Here is a 20,933-nt window from a genome sequence, read left to right on the forward strand (position 1 = left end):
TGTGGGAGATTGAAAATTGAAATCTAGCCGTTACAAATCTCTAACGGGCAAAGAGGGCGCTACTCGGGTAAATCGGCCATGACGAAACGAGACCCTTGTGAATTGTGATGAGAAACTGGGCCCAACATGTAAGCCCAGACTTTTTGAAATCTGAATCTAAAAACAAAGGTCTTTTTTTTTTTTTGATTAATAATTTTCAAACCTATTGTCCTATATATTTAGTTAATATTGCGAACTAGAAGAACTTGATAATCAGAATTCACCATGTCAATTGAAAAGAAATTATTGAGGTGGAAAACAACCAATTGGAGTCACTTGGCAACAACATATATGGAACCAAAGAAATCGATGCTTGTGGTTATCTTACGTTTGGAGTTCCAAGTGTGAAATAACACGTTGTTTTTCTTATGTAATAGATGCCTTCTATTTTTGGAACTAAGAACCCTAAAGGGTCTGAGAAGACTTACCTTCCAGACTCCAACTCCGATGATGAAGCTTTTTACTTTAGCTTCTTGCATTTTTTTGAAGAAACTTTCAAAATCCCCTCAAAACTATGTGATGACTCTTTCCTTAACTTATTGTGTGATGAAAACATTTTAAGGAGTATTGATGGAATGATGGAGATAGAGGAGTATTGATGGAATGATGGATGGATGATGGAGACAAAGGAGTATTGGTGGAATGATGGATGGATGATGGAGACAATCCCGGTGGCCAACAAAATGAGCATGCCCACTCAGATGAGAACGATGAAGATGTTGGTGTGGAGTATAATATGCATAATCCCACTATTGACTGGAAAGAAATTAATCCACAATTATGATATTGTTATGAATCCCCTTCTCAATTCAGGTTTGCTTTAACAAACCATGCAGTCCATGCAGGATACCAACTTTATTTGAAAAAAGTGATAGAGTGAGGGTTATAGCTAAGTGTGGAAGCGGAACTTGTGATAATGAAGAAATACGGTGTCCATTTAGGGTTGCAGATGAATGGAAGTACAATGAAAGGATATTCCAGATTTAATTTTGTAATAACATTCATCTATGTGCTAGGAATTATCACCTTGGTTCCCTAGATACTAGCAATTGGATAACCAAACACTATCTAAAAGCAAGTTTGTAAAAATCGTTCAGTGGTAGCTCGATGGTTGATTGGGGTCAAACGATTAATCAGTTTGGTGGGGATTAATCAGAGACCCTAAATTACTAATAAAACTATTATAAAACTTAATATAGCCTAAGAAAATTAGTATTTGAAAATTTAAAATTTTTAGATTTTTAAATTTTAAATATTTGTTATAATATTTGAAATTTCGAATATTTAAAAATTTAAAATTTTGAAATTTTGGTGTAATATTTGAAAGTTTAAAAACTTGAATTTTTTAAAATATTCTTGCCTAGGCGCGCCTAGCCCGAGTTTGACCGATATTGATCAATTTCCACCAAACACCCCTAATCGTAATCAGTTGCAGACCACCTAGTGCCTAAGTGGCTGGCTAGGCCGATATTTACAACATTGTCTGAAAGATATAATCATGAAGTCCAAGATGACATTTCTAGAGATGCAAGTGGATGTGCTACAAAGTTTTTCAGTGAGTGTATACGCTGGGCAATGCTAAAAGAAAGGGCTAGCACAATTGGGATGATAGAAGGGAAGTTAGAAGACCACTAAGTCAAGGTTTAGGACTATGCAGTTGCAATTATGATGACTAATCCGGGTACAACACGCTTGGTGGGTGGTAAAAAGTAATCATGGGTTTAACTATTTCAAGAGGCTTTATGTTGGCTTCAAGGCTTTCAGAGATGGATGGTATAGAGGTTGTAGAAGGGTTATAGGATTGGATGGCAGTTTCTTGAAAGGGAAGATAAAGGGGGAGATTCTAACTGCTATTGGGAGAGATACAGAAAACCATGTGTACCCAATAGCATGGGCAGTTGTGAATGTTGAGAATAATAAGAATTGGACCTGGTTCATTGAGAATTTGGTTGCTGATTTGGATCTTGGTGCTGGCAATAGATTTATTTTTATCTCAGACCAACACAAGGTACATACAAGATATATATATATATATATATATATATATATATATATATATATATATATATATATATATATAAAACATATTATATATAGTAATAGTCATTAATTGTAATATGTGTTTGTGTTTTAATTATAGGGAATTGTACAAGCTGTGGCAGACCTACTCCCCCATGTTGTGCATGACACTGTGCTAGACAAATATTTGTAAATTTTAGGAAGAGTACACATAATTGGAGCTGAAGAATTTGTTTCGGGAAGCTTCTATGAGTACATTGGAAGGAGACTTTGTTGCTACAATGGAGAAGATAATGAAGATAACAGAATTATGATACAATCATCTTATGGGAAGAAAACCTGAAACCTGGTGTAGAGCCTTCTTTTCTCATGGGCATGCTTGTGAGGCAATGGAGATTGGAATTTAAGAGTGTTTTAATGGCACTATCAATGAAATGCAGAAGAAATCGCTACTTATGATGCTTGAGAAAATAAGGATTTTCCTTATGAAAATGTTTTATCATAAGGATCAAGAGGTATCAAAATTGAGGGGTAACTGTGGGCCGAACATCTCACTAAAGGTTGAGGAGTTTGGGAAGGATATGAGGTAATATTTTTTTAATGTCCATGTATTATATATATATTTTTTGTTTTTTTGAGTAATTTGTTTGTTTTCTATGTAGGTTGTGGACAACGGTACCAAATGGAGTTGATGTGTTTAAGACCTATAGCTATAATAGATACAAGGTGGATTTAGCTGCTCACATTTTCACTTCCAACTTATGGATGTTGTCTGACATACCATGTGTGCATGGTCAAGTTGCGATCAATTTCATCCACAAAGATCCAATACAGTTCTTTTCTTCCTGGTTCCATAAGGACAAATATGTTGCAACACACATGGAAAACATACTACCTGTACGTGGAAGCAACATGTTGCCAAGGATTGAGTTTACTAATCCATTACCACACCTAGTTAGAAGGGTGCCAGGAAGACCCAAAATAAAGAGAGTGAAGCATGCATCTAAATCACAAGATGCCAAATACCTCTCACAAAGGTTAAAGGTGCCTAGGACTGTGACGTGTGTAAATCCCCAAGAGCTTGGGCATAATAAGATTTCCTGCACAAATGGTGAATATTAGAAGACCTAGGAAAGATGGGGAGGACAACCTATATTTGACCAATTCCCTCAAGTTAGGCCTTCTAAACCAAGAAGGGATGGTGATGTAGGTGTTCATGAGGGTTGTATAGGTGTTATGATGGTACTCCTCCTGATTCTGAATATAGTGTTCATGATGGTGCTCCTCCTGTTTCTAAATCTGGTAGTCTTGCTAATACTCCTAAGAAAAGGACTAAGATGATCTCAAGGAGGGGAGGAAAAGCTAAGATTACTGGACCAAGGCACAAAACACCAAAGAAAACCCATGGTAAGCAACCTATGCGTCAATGAAGTGAGGATACGTCCCTAAGATGTGATGAGTATTTTGATGATCTTTTCACCCATACACTAGGTGTCCACTACAATATGAGTCAAGTAAAGGAGGAGGTGCATGAACAAGATAATGCCCATGTGGTGGATGTAACATCCCAAAAATCATGAAAAAAAATTTAGTTTTAAAACCATATCAAAATCCATGAATCATACAAAAAGTAGTTTCCAAAAGTCATAATTAAAAATCAGAGTATCCCAAAATCATAGGTCAAATAAATATCAAGGATGATGTGCATAAACATGCATTTGCCTTGACCATATCCTCTGATGTACCTGAAACCATAAAATCAAATTGTACGCCAAAGCTTAGTGAGTTCCCCCAAAATAATCCACACAATAAGACATATACAAATGTGCATGTTAGGTACACAGTCATCAGACTGGATTACTGATGGGTTTTGAACATAACTACAAATCCTATGTGTTTATGCAACCCTAATGCTTTGGATCTAGGTTTTCACTAGTTGAACATGCAAACTTGAATACAAAAGAGAAACCCTAGGAAGCTAGTATATAATTCGAAATCTATACAAAATAGGGTTTAGATGTGTACCTTACTTGTTATGTAGTAATAACAAGAAAAACTTGTAGATCTTGAACTCTTGAGAGCTTAGTGTCACAAATGTCACACCTCTAATGGCTCACAAACAAACAATGCAAGTACATGATTGTAAGAAGAGGAAAGAGGTTGCAATTTCGGATTTCTTCTCTCTTGGAATAGAGTGGCCGAAAATTGCAAGGGATATGCTTCTTAAATAGTTAGGTTGCTTAGCCCCAAAGCTAGGGTTTCTAGATGGAAACCCTAATTTCCATCTTAAGCCCCAAGCAGCTCATAGATCCACCTCCTTAAGGCCTTGGAAAAAATTCTAAGGGCCTTCCTAAGAAATTTCAGCCAACCCTACTAAGGATGATCTAGGAGCCCAAACCACAACTATTAAGTAATTGCAAACCAGCCCCTACACTATTAATTAATTCCTTTAATCGCAAAATTAATTCCAAATTAATTTCTAACTAAATATTAATTAATAATATGATTTCCAATTAATATATAATTTCCATAACATATTAATAAATCATTTATTCCATTTTATTATTCCAATAATAAATTCTTCCTTTTTCTCAATAAATCATCCTTTCTAGTTGCATGTGTGAAGATAACCCAAAATGACCATGCCATTATCAATTCAAGTACATACCAGTTATAGTTATGAGCTTAGACACCTAATCCAACAGTCTCCCACTTGGATAAATCTAATAACTATAGTTGCAAGTACGACTTCAAAAATTGACAAGCAATTGTAGCTCTCAAAGTTGCTGTCGAACTCTGACCTAGTCAGATATATGTCATTAGCTAAGTGATCAAGTATTCCTCCATTCTATAAGATATCGTATGAACATGATACATGGATTATAATCATTCTCTCTGTCCAATGTTTGTTTCCTGATTTCTGATTTATGACGACTGAAATCAGACTACTAATTGAACACATCAATTCAGTCCAGGCTTGGGCAAGCACTTTAGATGTCATCATCAAATCATCGAGGGGCCCACATGTATCACTTTTCTCATTTGGAAAAAAGGAACGGATAAACTTCAACTCATATGCTTGCACTATTTACTCATCAAATCACACACAACAATACATTTTATAACATCAAGTTATTGATGCGTTCACGTATTATCAATGCACAACTGACTCGTAAACAACAACTCATTTGTCTCCATTTCAAGAATATAAGATATTATCGTCTCAAGATTACTTGTGATAAAATCCATGAAGTAATTCTCTGAGCGCGGTTAATCCAATACTCAAATCCCCATTTCAAAATTAGTCGTGAATGTTGCAGCAAGCCATTTCTATGTCTAAGCCCTTAGATAATCTACAGTCTAATTCACGATAGTCTTAATTCACTACTTACTTCCAAAGTATGATCGACTGTGGATGTTTTGAATAATCCAATTATTCAGGAAGTAAAACATGCAAAGTGAAACACAATAATAACCTAATTAACTATGGTCTCAAAACTATTGAATACAAATAAACCACTTATTATTTAATCACCATATTAATTAGGCTTTATTAATTGTATAATGTTTCGATTAATCAACTAAACACTCGAACTAGACATTAGTCATGCCATGTTATAAACATGCATACTATGTATCTCTATGGTCCTTCCTTTGTGAATAGATCAATTGGACATTATTCTAATGATGCTCATTTTAGAATTTCAAATTCTTATTAGAACTAATAAGAATTCCAAATTCTTTTCATCACTAAATGTGTTAGAGTCTAACCTTGCATGCAATATCCTTTTGTGATGATGTGGCCTAAAAGTCACGAAGACTTTGCCAACAATGTCACGAAATGCTTCATTTAAAGTTTGTTACATAAAACATTTTCATGGTAATGAAGTATCAAATTCAAGGTAACTCCTCGAACACCTTCCTCGCATTAAGGTTTTTAACTCATATGTAGATTTCAATAACCAACTCCCATTATGGAAACATTTCCATATTCCCATATGACTATCAATTATGATCAAGAATTATCCCAATCAGAAATATGGTCTGTCCAAATATTACTATACTTCCAACAGTCCACAAGCGACTAATCTTCAACGAACCTTAGATTGTTTTTGACAATTGTTTAACAACTTTGGTCATATCTTGTTCTAGTCCTTTTTCTCTCTTAATGCCCTAGGCATTTGAAAAATCAGACCAAGCGAATATTATATCATATGCAATCAATTGTCTTACATAAAGACATGATACTTGATCAGTCTCCTGCTATAATATTTCCATATATCGAATTTTCCTATGTTGAATCACTTCAACATGATATTTATATATGTTCATGACTAAATTCCATTAAAATCCTTCAATCTAAATTTTTAGATTTGAAATGAAGTATAAGTGCTCTCTCCCTTATAACTTTCTATAGAGAAACAATTTTCAAACTTTGCAACTTGAAAATTTGTAACCTTCGTTTCGTACAAATAGTATTGCTAACCTGCAACACTTAGCATAACAATTGTGTTCCCACTAGCATAACAATTGTGCTCCCACTACCTTTGACATGTACTCAGAAATCAACTGGACTCCTAAAAATCAATACTATTGACTTTCTGTCTAAAGTTCAGATTTCTAATACGTGGTGCTTTGATAAGTCATCATCTAGACTTGTCAAGCTCATACACCTTCATTTGATAGCATATGTGTGTGTTTAAACCCTTTCAAAACTTATAGCGATAAGTCATGAATGTTCAAACTATTACTTGCCATTTCTCACAATTCGAACTATGAAAAGGGATGCCATAATCATATACGAATTTGAGAACGTAATACTAGCGAAAGTGTTTCCTCATAATCATTTTCATGAATTAGAGAGAAAACCTTTGCCACCTAGATTTTAGGGTGTATGTGTTCCTATCCATGTGAATTTATCAATTCCAACCTACAATCATGAGACAAGGTTGAGGACAAACCAAAGTCAAATTTTGTTTTTCCTTTCATGGACTGAACTTTACTTATTCTTAATTTCTTGCCATATGGTAGCATAAGGGCCTACCATGTCTTCCATGTTGTTTAAGCAGCTCACTTCCATTGACTAATGTACTATCAGTGACCAACATGATCTGCATTTTATAGTCAAATGAGAACCATAAAACTCACATGCATTGTCAACTCTACTGGAAGGTGCATAGAAACAAGAATGTGTCAACTGAACATGATAGGTTATCAACCTCAGGTCGTGTGCTAGTGATAACTAAAAGGTTTATTCTTGATTGACTCTTGAAACTCTTCAAGGCCAATAAAACTCCCACTGACTTCTTGACATATAAGTTTTTCTCTCAAGGAACAATCCTTGACAAGCAAAAACAAATATGTAAAAGTTAGTGTGGATTCTCGACAAGAAAACACTTCATATAATTTGGTCTTAGTTTTTCCTTTATTTCAACCAAAACAACATAACTACCAATTCCAAATGTTCTAGAGTAAGAAAACATTTTCACTCCACATTTCATGAGGTGTTATAAACCTACTTAGTTTCACTACTAGAAAACAGACCTTTAATGACACGCTTTTTACGACACACACTGATTAATGATATGCATAAGGGCGTGCCTTAAAAATAATGTCAGATCTTTAGAAATTTGAAAAATTTAGGACGCGCATTTTTGCGTGCCCTAAAATTAGTGTCTGACAAAACAAAAAAAAAAAAACACGGAGGGTGCTTATGTTCAACGCGTGTCGTCTAGAAATGTCTCTTTATAATTTACAAACGCGCGTTCCTATTAAGAAATGGGGACTAAAAGTAGGGCTTTTTTTTTCAAGAACGTCATTTTGAGGTCTAACCTCTTATTCTTCTCCCCCGTCTCCCTCAAAAACCCTAGTTTCCATCTCCATTAATCTTCCCTCACCGGCGATCTCATCTAAAACCTCGTTCTTATGATCCTCATCTTATAATTCTTAAACCTCGCTTCAACGCCCCTTCTCACAAAATCAAAAAAATTGACGAAGAACTAGGGCTTTTTACCCCTGGAATCGAACCTCACAAAATCCTTCATAGAGTCGGCGATTGGGGCTCTGTGACTACTTACACTCACAACATCAATGATTTTAAGGTTTTTATCCCCGAAGGGAACAATGGTGAAGGTATTACATCAGATGGTTGACTTGTAGGGCGTCGTCACCTGTTTCGTGCGTAAGGAGGGTTAGCGGATGAAGAGGTGGAAGAATTTTTAAACATGAGGCTGAAGAAAGATAAGAAGATTAAACAGTACGTATTTATTTTTATATTCATCTTCTTCATTTTTTTACGTATTTGAGCTCGTTTTTCATCCATGTTTGATTCAAACTTCAATCTATCTTACCCGATTTGTTTGCTTATGTTTTATTCTTCAACACACTTGTTATCGCCATTATTGATTTCATGGTTAGTTAACTGATGGGTTCAAACTTGTCATATTCTAACATTAAAAATTAACCTTTCGTGTAAGATTTGCATTCTTTATGAAATTGAGTATAATGTTGGTATTGAATTTCCAACCTCTATAATAAATCTTTTGGATCACTACTGCAAATAAATGAAATTTTCATTTTTTAACCAAACATTCGATTCATCATATGGATCTAAAGCTACATCTGCATCATATTGGATTTATAATAAGATCAGGATAAGAAGTTAATTTCAATCTAAAAATCCTATGCTTTGACCAGAAACTAACAAGAACCAGTGATCAAAGGCTAGCTGTTGGCTACTCTTCTTTTACCAAATGAAATTGGGGCATGTTAAGCATACATAGAGGTATACATTGGATTAAACATATATACTTTGAAGGCTTTTTTTAAATGTTGTATAAACCATTCTGCATCATGAAATGTTTGTAGCTGTAAAATCATGTTTTTAGATAATCAATGGATCTGATACTGATTGTTATGAACTTACAGATGACAACTATTAAAAGGAACTTTAGGATGACAATGAACCAAATTTTGTTCAATTTATTTATTAGTTATTATCAAGGTTGATGTCAATATAATAGATTTTATTATCAGTCTAGTAATGGAGATATTATTTATGACTCAATAACTAAATAATAATATGTTTTAAAATTTTAGGAAGAGCAAAAAGAAGCTTGAAGAACTGTTACATCAATGGTCAGAATGGCATACTCTAGAATGCTCTTTATCTGAGGCAAAATTTATTTTTCCAACAACAATTAAGTTTAAGAAATTCTCATAGTTATTTCAAAATGAATCAACTTGTTGAATCTTTTTAGGGTTCTAATGAAGATCTTTTTTGGTAATAATTGTTTTGTGTTTTGTGAGCAGTTAACAGATTTTGGGCTATCAAAGGTGGGTCTAATTAAAAGTACAAACGATTTATCTAGTCCAGCAGTGAGTGGCACATCACTATTGGGTGATAATGGGACTCAGTCATCTCTCTCATCTCCATCTCCATCTCCATCTCTGTGTGCCACTGGGACTCAGCAAGAAAGACGCAAAAACCGCTCTGCTGTTGGACAACTCCAGACTATTTGGCACCCGAGATTCTTCTGGGAAATGGACATGGTTTGTTCACAACTAACTTGATATAATAATTATATGAATTGCTTATAAAATCTCATGCATTAAAATGTTTTATTCAAATATCTTTCAGGTACATCAGCGGATTGGTGGTCTGTTGGTGTAATACTATTTGAGCTGATTGTTGGCATTCCTCCTTTCAATGCAGAGCACCCTCAGGTGGGGTTGGGGTTGGGGTTGGGGTTCTACTTTCACTTCTTTGTTAGTTGCTGTAATCTTACCTTTTCTTCACTGTTTTTTCAGATGATATTTGACAACATTCTCAACCGTAACATACCCTGGCCTGTAGTGCCTGATGAAATGAACCCTGATGCCCAGGATCTCATTGATCAATAAGAGAAACTTTTTAATTATCACCTTTAAAATTTAAATACATTTTTCTAAGTTCAATCATTGTGCAGATTACTGATAGAAGATCCCAACCAGAGACTTGGAGCTAGGGGAGCAACCGAGGTCTGCTTTCTTCTTTTTCTTGATCAACATTAATCATTGTGAACAAGAAGCTGAATAATTTGATAAATGCAGGTGAAACAGCATCCATATTTTAGGGATATTAACTGGGATACCCTTGCCAGGCAAAAGGTGCATGAAATACATTAACTATTAAACTTTGCTTGATCTGATCATTTAAAAAAAGTAGAAAATAGAAACAAAGTTAGTTATTTCATATTATTTATGCAGATATGTATTATTTGTTAGGGTAGCAAAAATTGTAATATTTCTGGTACATCTGATGGCCTGTGGACATTCTAGCTTTTAGAGATACTTGATTTAAAGCATATGATAATTTTATATGTTTGTAGTTTATTGAGCATTTGTTGAAATGCTGATACGTCTAGCTTTCTAATACTTACTAGAAGACGATCATTCAATAAATTATTGTTTGAATCAATTATGATGATAGGGCATCTGAAGTCAAGGGGATACTCTAGAGGGTTGAGGAGCTCAGAGATTTGTACACCAGAGATGAAGGTAATAATGTTACTTAATTTAACATTATCTTAGTTAGTTAGTTGTTTATGTGTAAGTGTAACTAAAGCATTATATTTTTCTGTGTTTGTAGACATCATATGATTGTGAGAACCCTAAGGAATCTGAATCACCCCGGTTTCAAGCCATACTCTGGGTAACAAGTGCTCCTAGAAAAAGATATCCCGCTGACATCAAAAGTTTTTCCCATGAATTGAACTCAAAAGGCGTACGACCTTTCCTACTTTGGAAGCCTCGAGGTTTAAATAACGTAGAGGTAGGCAGGCCTTTATTTATGTATCTTGTATTGTATATTTGTATTAAAATAAATAGCTGATTGATTTAAATTTAATTTATGTGAGTGGGAGCAAGAGGTTTTGTCAATGATACGGGGTAAGTTTGACAAAGCAAAGGAAGAAGTGGATGCTGATCTTCATATATTTGCTGGGGATTTACTTGGCATTCTAGAAAAGAATGCAGAGAGTCAACCGCAATGGCAGGAAACTGTAGAGGACTTACTGGTGTTGGCTTAGAGGTGTGCCATGACATCTCCTGGAGAGTTTTGGTTGCAGTGTGAGGGGATTGTTCAGGAACTGGCCGAAAGGCGCCAAGAGCTCCCCATGGGTATCTTGAAATAGCTTCACACCCGAATGCTCTTCATACTCACAAGATGTACAAGGCTCCTGCAGTTCCATAAAGAAAGCAGATTGGCTGAAGATGAACTTGTTCTTCAACTCCGTCAATCCCTTCATTTAGCAGATAAACGTATTCCTCCAATACCCTCAAAACCATCATCATCATCATCATCAAGAAAATCTTTCAGTCAGGAACAACACGGGATGCTAGAACCCAAGAAAGAAAAACTCATACTTAAAGCTCACCCCTCCATGTCATGTAGGACCCGCTTTGGTCCTAAATCTGACCAAGGAATGAGCACATCATCTGCTGGCAGCATGACTCCTAGGTCGCCATTGATGACACCAAAAACCAGCCAGATAGACTTGTTATTGGTAGGGAAGGGTGCCTATTCTGAACATGATGGCCTTCCACAGGTAGGTAATAGGTTCTTATTTGTTATGAGATATAGGTACTGATATTGAAATATTTGTAGATGAATGAGCTTGCTGATATTGCTCGATGTGCTGGCAATACGCCATTGGATGATGATCGATCTTTGTCGTATCTGCTGACGTGTCTTGATGACTTAAGAGTCGTGATCGACAGGAGAAAGTTTGACGCCCTGACCGTCGAGACATTTGGAGCACGCATAGAGAAGCTTATTCGATGATAACATTTTTATAATAAACATGTTTTTTATGAGGTGTGTATTTGTTAAATCATAAATCATAAATCATAAATGTTAATTATTAGTTGTTACAAGCAGGGAGAAGTATTTACAGATGTGTGAGATGGTGGATGATGAAAAAGTTGACATCACAAGCACGGTTATCGATGAAGATGCTCCATTGGAGGATGATGTGGTACGGAGCTTGAGAACCAGCCCTATACATTCCGAAAATAAGGACCGCACTTCCATTGATGACTTTGAGATTATAAAACCGATTAGTCGTGGAGCATTTGGGCGCGTCTTTTTAGCCAAAAAGAGAACCACAAGAGATCTTTTCGCTATAAAGGTACCTCACCCTTTCATTCTTCATTTGTTTATTATATATTTATATTTATGGATTTTTTTGGCAGGTTCTTAAGAAAGCTGACATGATCCGGAAGAATGCGGTCGAGAGTATATTGGCAGAGCGTGATATTTTGATATCAGTCCTCAATCCTTTTGTGGTAATAATATATAATTTTTTTGGTCTTTCTTTAGAAAATATAATCAAATATGAAATACTTAAATTGTGACAGGTCCGTTTCTTTTATTCTTTTACTTGTCGCGAAAATTTGTACCTTGTCATGGAATACGTGAATGGCGGTGATTTATATTCGTTATTGAGAAACTTAGGCTGCTTGGATGAAGATGTTGCTCGTATATACATTGTAGAAGTGGTATGTTTTTATTTTCATTTCATTTCTTATCAAGACATCGTACCCTGAAAAATCTATCCAATGCCAATTATATGATATAAACCGGCTAAAAGAAAGTAAAATTATAGGTCTACAGTTCAACAAGTAGTAAATTCAATTTCTGCTCACCAAATCCCTAACCCTAACACCCTATATATACTATTATTCTAACTTGCTAACCAAAAAACTTAGTCAATAGGTTGTTACGAAAGAATAAAAATAACACTAAGCCCACTACAATGCAAAATGTTATTCTAACAACCTTTGAGTGCTTTAAATAATAAACCTCTCCCATAATGCAAATTTGTATCATTACTTCCAATTTTTTTTCTTTTGTGGGGAATATTGCTATAAATATAATTGGGTAGAATAGATTTTTGAAAGTAGGATGCAATAAATTATAATAGACAGACAAATGAATGGAAGTTTGTTGAATTTAAATTAGTTTGAGTTTTGATATATTGTGCACTGCAGGTTCTTGCTTTGGAGTATCTACATTCTCTGCGTGTGGTTCACTGTGAGACAACCTGACCCTTCAACTCCCAACTTAAAGGTTCGTTGTTTTTTTCTTTTCTTATTCATAGTATAATTAATTGTAACTTTCAGTGATCATTATTGATTTTTTATTATTATTATTTTAATTATTCAGATTGATCTGCTAGCTGAGATTAGTCGGTCACCTTGCATTCTGCCGGAAGTTGATGCATCTCTGAAAACTAAGAGAATGAAAAATGATGTGGACGAGTATCTAAAGGTACTTTAAAACTAAAACAAACTATTAACAATTCTGATTCATTTCAGACTCTTAATTAATTTATAATTTTGTTTTGTTATACTTATACAGACAAGGCCACAAGGGACTTCTTTTCTGTCTGAACTAAAGCAGAAACTTCTTATTTCACCAAGTGAGGCAGCAAGGGCAGGAACACGATACAATGTGCCATTAATGAATTCCCTTGTTCTTTATGTTCGAATGCATGTATTTTTTTGGTTAATATAATTTTTTTTGGTATGCAGTTCCTGTCATAGTTGCTTCAACTGCTCCTTTTGACAAACAACCAGAAGTTGATGTTAGTGATGAAGAGTTTCTATAATTTGACACAACTGCAATTCCTGTCATAGTTACTTTAAACAAGGTGTCCCTTAATAGAAATGTAGTATTAGGTTATATATAGTTAGGGAAAACCTCTTAATAACATTGTACAATCGGATCCCCTTTACACTTTGTTACTTCTTATTTATGATTATATTGGATTTAAAATTAGTTTTCATGCTTTATCAGGGTGCTGCAAATATAAAAGTGGCAGGAACAGATATGAACAACAAGAGCAGCCAGTCACATAGTGTTTTCACCTGCTGGTTCTCAAAGGTAATTTGGTAGCTTAAACCATTGAGCTAATGATGATGCGATCCTTTGTTTATTTGTTTTCAGAGGTCAAGTATTGCTATCAACCAATTAAAATTCCGTTCACCAATGGCGTAATTAAGGTATCAATATCATCACACTTACTTATTTGTCTATATCATTTTCATGAAAATGTTTATGTTGCGTATTATATATTCATATGCCCAGTTGTGCTTTCTATATAGCAAATGTTAACCTTGGTCTTTGCGTTTTTGTTCATAGATTACAAACACCAATTTCTTTTAAACAACAGAAGATCTAGAGTTTAATTGGGTGATTGAAGGTGATTTTGATTCTTGAAATGAGACTCAAGATATCATATTTTGGCATGGCTAGAAGCTTTGGAGGAAACGAGACTCAAGCAAAAATAAACACATAGAGAGTTGTTGGCACATAGTAAGCTAGATGATGCAATTGTATATAAATGAGTTCATTTTTTTATAACATTTATTCACTTTTGGAATAATTATTTGTATTTGACATATTAGTGAAATGAATTATCTTTGTTATTTATGGTATTTTATTATGTATTATGAGATTTTTAATGTATTATTTAATTTGAAAATTAGTAAATCTATAAATAATAATTTTTTTAAACATTTAAAATTATGATACGCAAAAATGTGTGTCATCTTCATTTATGACATGGGCTTTCTTGACAGGGGCTTTCTTGATACGCTTTGCGTGTCATTTACACGCGCGTCGTAAGGTTACGACACACGAATGCGTGTCGTCTTCCTTTATGACATGGCCTTCCTTGATACGCATTGCGTGTCATAAAGGCGCGTCGTCACTGCGTGTCGTAAATGAGCGTCGTAAATGCGCGTCGTCTATAGACGACGCACAAAAGCGTGTCGTCTCTCTTTATGACAGGGCCTTCCTTGACGCGCATTTGCACGTCGTTTGAGCCTTTTATGACGCACAATGAGCGTCGTAAAAGGCTGTTTTTCTAGTAGTGTTTGAAATAAGTTTCTAGATACGATTTGTAGTTACTAGAGTATGACTCTAAAACTTTATTTAATACGAAATATGACTCATCTCTTGATTAAACCATTTCAACAATATCCAATTGTGACATCTCCATTTTCACGGCCAGAAAAGACCGAATTTTGTTTATGCTTTATAAAAAATCAGAGTATCTCTATTAATAAAAATGTTGCGGAATTTCTTCCCAGAAAAACATGATAATTTCATTATCAAAGCATTTCCGAAGAAATGTATTTTTATTCGTTTTAAAACATTTGGGATGTCATCGTATATACAGAAAACATAAGCATAAACAGAACTTACATTCATTTACACTAGTGATCTATATGTCCGTAATCTCTTAGTGTAATGTAACTTCACCTCGTCACCTGTGATTCAAGTAAACTGAGTGGGTCAGGTTGGGAAACCTGGTGAGTACATAGGGTTTTCAACCCATAATAATATAATTATTATGTTTAACCATCAAACAATTAACCCAATTACCCATCCGCATTATCATCTTTATTCCTAAGTACCTTCCCTAAGGATTTATCCTAAGAGTCGTCTCCTACATCATATTTACCTCTCATCTCCTTACATCGCATTTCCTTATATGTTTGTTCCTAAGGACTCTCCCTAAGGATCATCGCCTACATCGCATAGACAATATTGATTCAGGGATTACTCCCTTAATACGTGCCCAACAAGGGTTAGGGCATCATCGCATGAATACGTAGTTACAACATCGCCTGAACTCGTAATTCATAGTAAGGGGTTAGAGTATGATCGCATGAATATGTAGTTACAACATCGCCTGAACTCGTAATTCATCACCTATAGGTTATGGGCCTGATGGTGTTTCCACGGGGTTGTCTATAATAGTCTGTGGTCGCCATCTATACTCTGGTAGATGACTACATCTCCAAATTGCCGGACAAGGTTATAGTATCTTTCATCCTACATCACCGATTCATCATCACCTATCTATCCTCACCTAATTATCATCACCTTCCAATCATCACCTATCTCTCATCATTTTATTTCATCACACACCAACTATTTCATCTACCCATGTTTTATCCTAACATATTTGTAGATATAAAATAAATATACAGTTTAAATCATTTAAAACATGTATAAAATCATTCATCCAGCATAGACAACAAGTAGTCAGATAATATGCACACATAGCATGTAATTTATATAAAATACTTCATATTTATGTGTAAGATGAAAGTAACTATGCACTCACCTGATACGGTGGTGACTTGGTACTCAGACAACACTTCGTTGTCTTAAAACAATTTCCCTCGACGAAACCTAGTATCATTACCACTAGGGTTTAGTTTAATATTCACAAAGACTAATTAATAGTCTAGCTATTATTACTATTATATAAGCGTTAAGCAACACTCTTATATAACTCATAATAATAGCCCAAATAATTATTTTAAGGTCCTAATAATGTTACTATATCAAAACATAAGCTATACTAAGGATAAGATAGGCGTAGCTCACTTACAGCGGGATTTTCTCAAAACCGGGCTCCAATGAAGCAGAGTTTCTGAGCTAAAGGCTCTTCTTTTCGGAGCTGTCGGGCGCTCCGGGGCTTCTGCCTTGTGCTAGGGGGTTCCCTAGGCTTTTTGGGGGGTTTGTGGGGGGGGGGGGTGGTTAGAGAGAGGTTCTAGAGAGAGAAAGAAGGGATTGAAGGTGTGAGGACCGAGCTTCACCCGACACCTCTATTTATAGGCTGCCTGGGGCGTCAACACATCGTGGTGCCTCTCACCACGTCGTGGGGTTGCGTCGGCTCCAAGATTTCCCCTGGTGCTGACACGTGGCATCGCACATAGGGTCGAAATCAGCCGATTTTCAAAAATTCATAATGCTTGCATACTAGCTATGTTGGTTTACGTTCTTTATATCCACGCATAGGTAAAAATAATATCTATAACTTTCATTTTGACTCCGTCGGCTAATTCTCGACCGATCTTAAATTTAACAGTACGAGGAGATTATACTGTTAAATGACCACGAAAAATTCGTAACTCCTTTATATGGACTCCATTTTTGTCTATCTTTTTACCGTTGAGCTCCTATTAATGAGATCTACAACGTAGGTCACGTAGGCCAAAAACCGCTCGAACTAAAATTCGAGTTTCGGGTCGTGCACTGCTAAGCCGAAATTTCGAGAAATCATAACTTCCACACACGAAGTCAGATTTGGGTGTTCTTTTTATGGACGCTCTTGGTTTAATGTGTAATACAACTTTTGTTTAGATCTCTAAGGCCAAAAATTCCTCTATCATAAATTCACTATTGTACGCTTCCCGGTGCCGTGCCGGTTTTTGCCGTAAAACTTCGACGGGTCATAACTTCTTCGTTATAACTCGGATTTAGGCATTCTTTATATGTACGGAACCCTTGTAACATATACTACTATTTGGTTAAGATTATTACTTCTAAATAATCTTCCATCAAAAACTCATTTTTGATGCTTATTGTCTCTAAATTGACTAGCCCGGATCTACGGGCGTTACAATTATCTCCCCCTTAGGATGATTATGTCCCGGAATCATCAACAAAACAGGGCTTGTATAATGACTCCCTACATTAACTCTTCATCCTAGGTAATAACCGTAACTTCTATGTTGCTTCGAACGAGTATTTAACTCTTGGACTCCTTGACTACAGGCGGTGCTCGATCTTGCACCTGCTCCCTATCTCATGTTAGACTCCAAATTATGACCTTGAAGTCATAATCTCGATCATCACTAGATACAAACTTAAAATAAGGTCTATTATTACTAAAATGGAGCGATGTGTCATATTCTAATGACATATCATCGTATGTTGCAATGCTTAGACTCAGGTCTCTTAGAGTCTTCCAGAACAGACTATACTTTCCTTCATGTTCTAATCTCATCTTAAAAGGTAGCATTTCTAGCTACAAGCAACTATCGCGATACCTCTACTGATCACTTTGATTAATTCTTTCGGCTTAAGTCAGGTGCTACATCGAACTTGGTTCTCGAAACCACGTGACAGACTCGTCGTAGTCGGACTCAATTTGGTATGACCACTAGGGTCGGAATAACAATCATCTTCTTAATCATTACCGAAACAATGGTAATGACATACTTGAATAAAATGGAATAAATTACTAGCTTCTTGGTAACCTTGTGACTTTCCCTGATCCAAGTGTGAGCCATGTGCTTCCGATAGTATAGGCCTCTACTACCATTCACACCTACTCATACTCGTCCCAAGTATTGTCTCGCAGTTTTCGAAGTCATTATCATAAAACAATTTTAACACATACTAAGGTGTCCAAACAATCACAAAAATTTTCCTAGACTCTACTAGGACTTATTCCATGCGTATCTTCAATCATCAACTCTGCTTCAACTTGGTTGGTGATGGAAATGTCAGACGACGGGACTAACTTCATGGATTATACCAAAAATATTTCTTTCTGCTAACCGAAAGTGTACTTCTCCCGTACTAGACATATTATTTATTAGACGCGTTCTAAAGGCAAGAAATCACTCTTACGATATCTTCCGATAGGTACCACTCAGTGTCTTAAGCCTTCTCATTTCCTCCATTTACTTAATTCACTACGAGTCTTTACCAAGACGTTATGTTCACGGAAACATGCGTTCAGTGTATCGAGACGAGAATATAGATATAGAAGATTTAGACGTGTATTCCTCCTTATTACTCCGAAAAGTTGCATGCCAGTTCTAACACCGTAATTAAACGTTTAGAAATCTGAACACATAAAATTTCCAGATCCGGTCGGCAACAAACCATAGATCCGATCAAACAATAGCATAAAGCATCACAAATCATTTAGCACATAAATGCATTTTAGGCATCTTCCCTAATTAAGCTAGTGATTGTGTCTATTCAGGTGTACTTCCTAAAATATATTAGACACACACCTCACGATCAACGCTTAGCATTTTAAGTTTAAGTCTAGAAATAAATCCTTATTCCTAGTTCGCTTAAACTAATGCTCTAATACCAACTGTGACATCCCAATTTTCACGGCCAGAAAAGACCGATTTTTCTTTATGCTTTATAAAAAATCAGAGTATCTCTTTTAATAAAAATCTTGCGGAATTTGTTCCCATCAAAACATGATAATTTCATTATCAAAGCATTTCCAAAGAAATGTATTTTTATTCGTTTTAAAACATTTGGTATGTCATCGTCAATACATAAAAATAAGCATAAATAGAACTTACATTCATTTACACTAGTGATCTATATCTCCTTAATCTCTCAGTGTAATGTAACTTCACCTTGTCACCTGTGATACAAGTAAACTGAGTGGGTCAAGCTGGGAAACCTGGTGAGTACATAGGGTTTTCAACCCACAATAATATAATTATTATGTTTAATCATTAAACAATTAACCCAATTACCCATCCCCATTATCTTCTTTATTCCTAATCACCTTCCCTAAGGATTTATCCTAAAAGTAGTCTCCTACATCATATTTACCTCTCATCTCCTTACATCGCATTTCCTTATATGTTTGTTCCTAAGGAGTCTCCCTAAGGATCATCGCCTACATCGCATAGACAGTATTGATTCAAGGATTACTCCCTCAATACGTGCCCAACAAGGGTTAGGGCATCATCGCATGAATACGTAGTTACAACATCACCTGAACTCATAATTCATAGTAAGGGGGTAGAGTATCATCGCATGAATACGTAGTTACAACATCGCTTGAACTCGTAATTCATAGTAAGGGGTTAGAGTATCATCTCATGAATACGTAGTCACAACATCGCCTGAACTCGTAATTCATCACCTACAGGTTATGGGCCTGATGGTGTTTCCATGGGGTTGTCTATAATAGTCCGTGGTCGCCATCTATACTCTAGTAGATGACTACATCTCCAAATTGCCGGACAAGGTTATAGTATCTTTAATCCTACATCACCGATTCATCATCACCTATCTATCCTTACCTAATTATCATCACCTTCCAATCATCACCTATCTCTCATCATTTTATTTCATCACACACCAACTATTTCATCTACCCATGTTTTATCCTAACACATTTGTAGATATAAAATAAATATACAGTTTAAATCATTTAAAACATGTATAAAATCATTCATCCAACATAGACAACAAGTATTCAGATAATATGCACACATAGCATGTAATTTATATAAAATACTTCATATCTATGTGTAAGATGAAAGTAACTATGCACTGACCTGATACAATGGTGACTTGGTACTCAGACAACACTTCGTTGTCTTAAAACAATTTACCTCGACGAAACCTAGTATCATTACCACTAGGGTTTAGTTTAATATTCACTGAGACTAATTAATAGTCTAACTATTATTACCATTATATAATAATTAAGAAACACTCTTATATAACTCATAATAATATCCCAAATAATTTTTTTAAGGTCCTAATAATGTTACTATATCAAAACATAAGCTATACTAAGGATAGGATAGGCGTAGCTCACTTACAACGAGTTTTTCTCAAAACCGGGCTCCAACGAAGCAGAGTTTCTGAGCCGAAGGCTCTTCTTTTCGGAGCCGTCGTGCGCTCCAGGGCTTCCGCCTCGTTCTAGGGGGTTCCGTAGGCTTTTTTTGTGTGTGTGTGTGTGGGGAGGGGTTGGGGGGTTAGTGAGAGGTTCTACAGAGAGAAAGGAAGGATTGAAGGTGTGAGGAATGAGCTTCACCCTACACCTCTATTTATAGGCTGCCTAGGGCGTCAACATGTCATGGTGCCTCTCACCACGTTGTGGTGTTGCGTAGGCTCCAAGGTTTCCCCTGGTGCTGACACGTGGCATCGCACATATGGTGGAAATCAGCCGATTTTCAAAAATTCCTAATTTTCGCATACGAGCTCCATTTTCGACGTTCTTTATATCCAAATGTAGGTAAAAATAAGATCTACA

The 20,933-nt window shown here is 35.7% G+C and overlaps 1 pseudogene; it reads left to right on the forward strand.

Moving 5' to 3' along the window:
• Positions 1-10,143: 10,143 nt before the first annotated feature.
• LOC145060004 (putative serine/threonine protein kinase IREH1) lies at positions 10,144-13,146 on the forward strand (annotated as a pseudogene).
• The last annotated feature ends 7,787 nt before the right edge of the window (positions 13,147-20,933 follow it).

The sequence above is a fragment of the Lactuca serriola genome, chromosome 6 (assembly GCF_051521515.1).
Source record: "Lactuca serriola cultivar US96UC23 chromosome 6, Lser_US96UC23_V15, whole genome shotgun sequence".
Classification (NCBI taxonomy): Eukaryota; Viridiplantae; Streptophyta; class Magnoliopsida; order Asterales; family Asteraceae; genus Lactuca; species Lactuca serriola.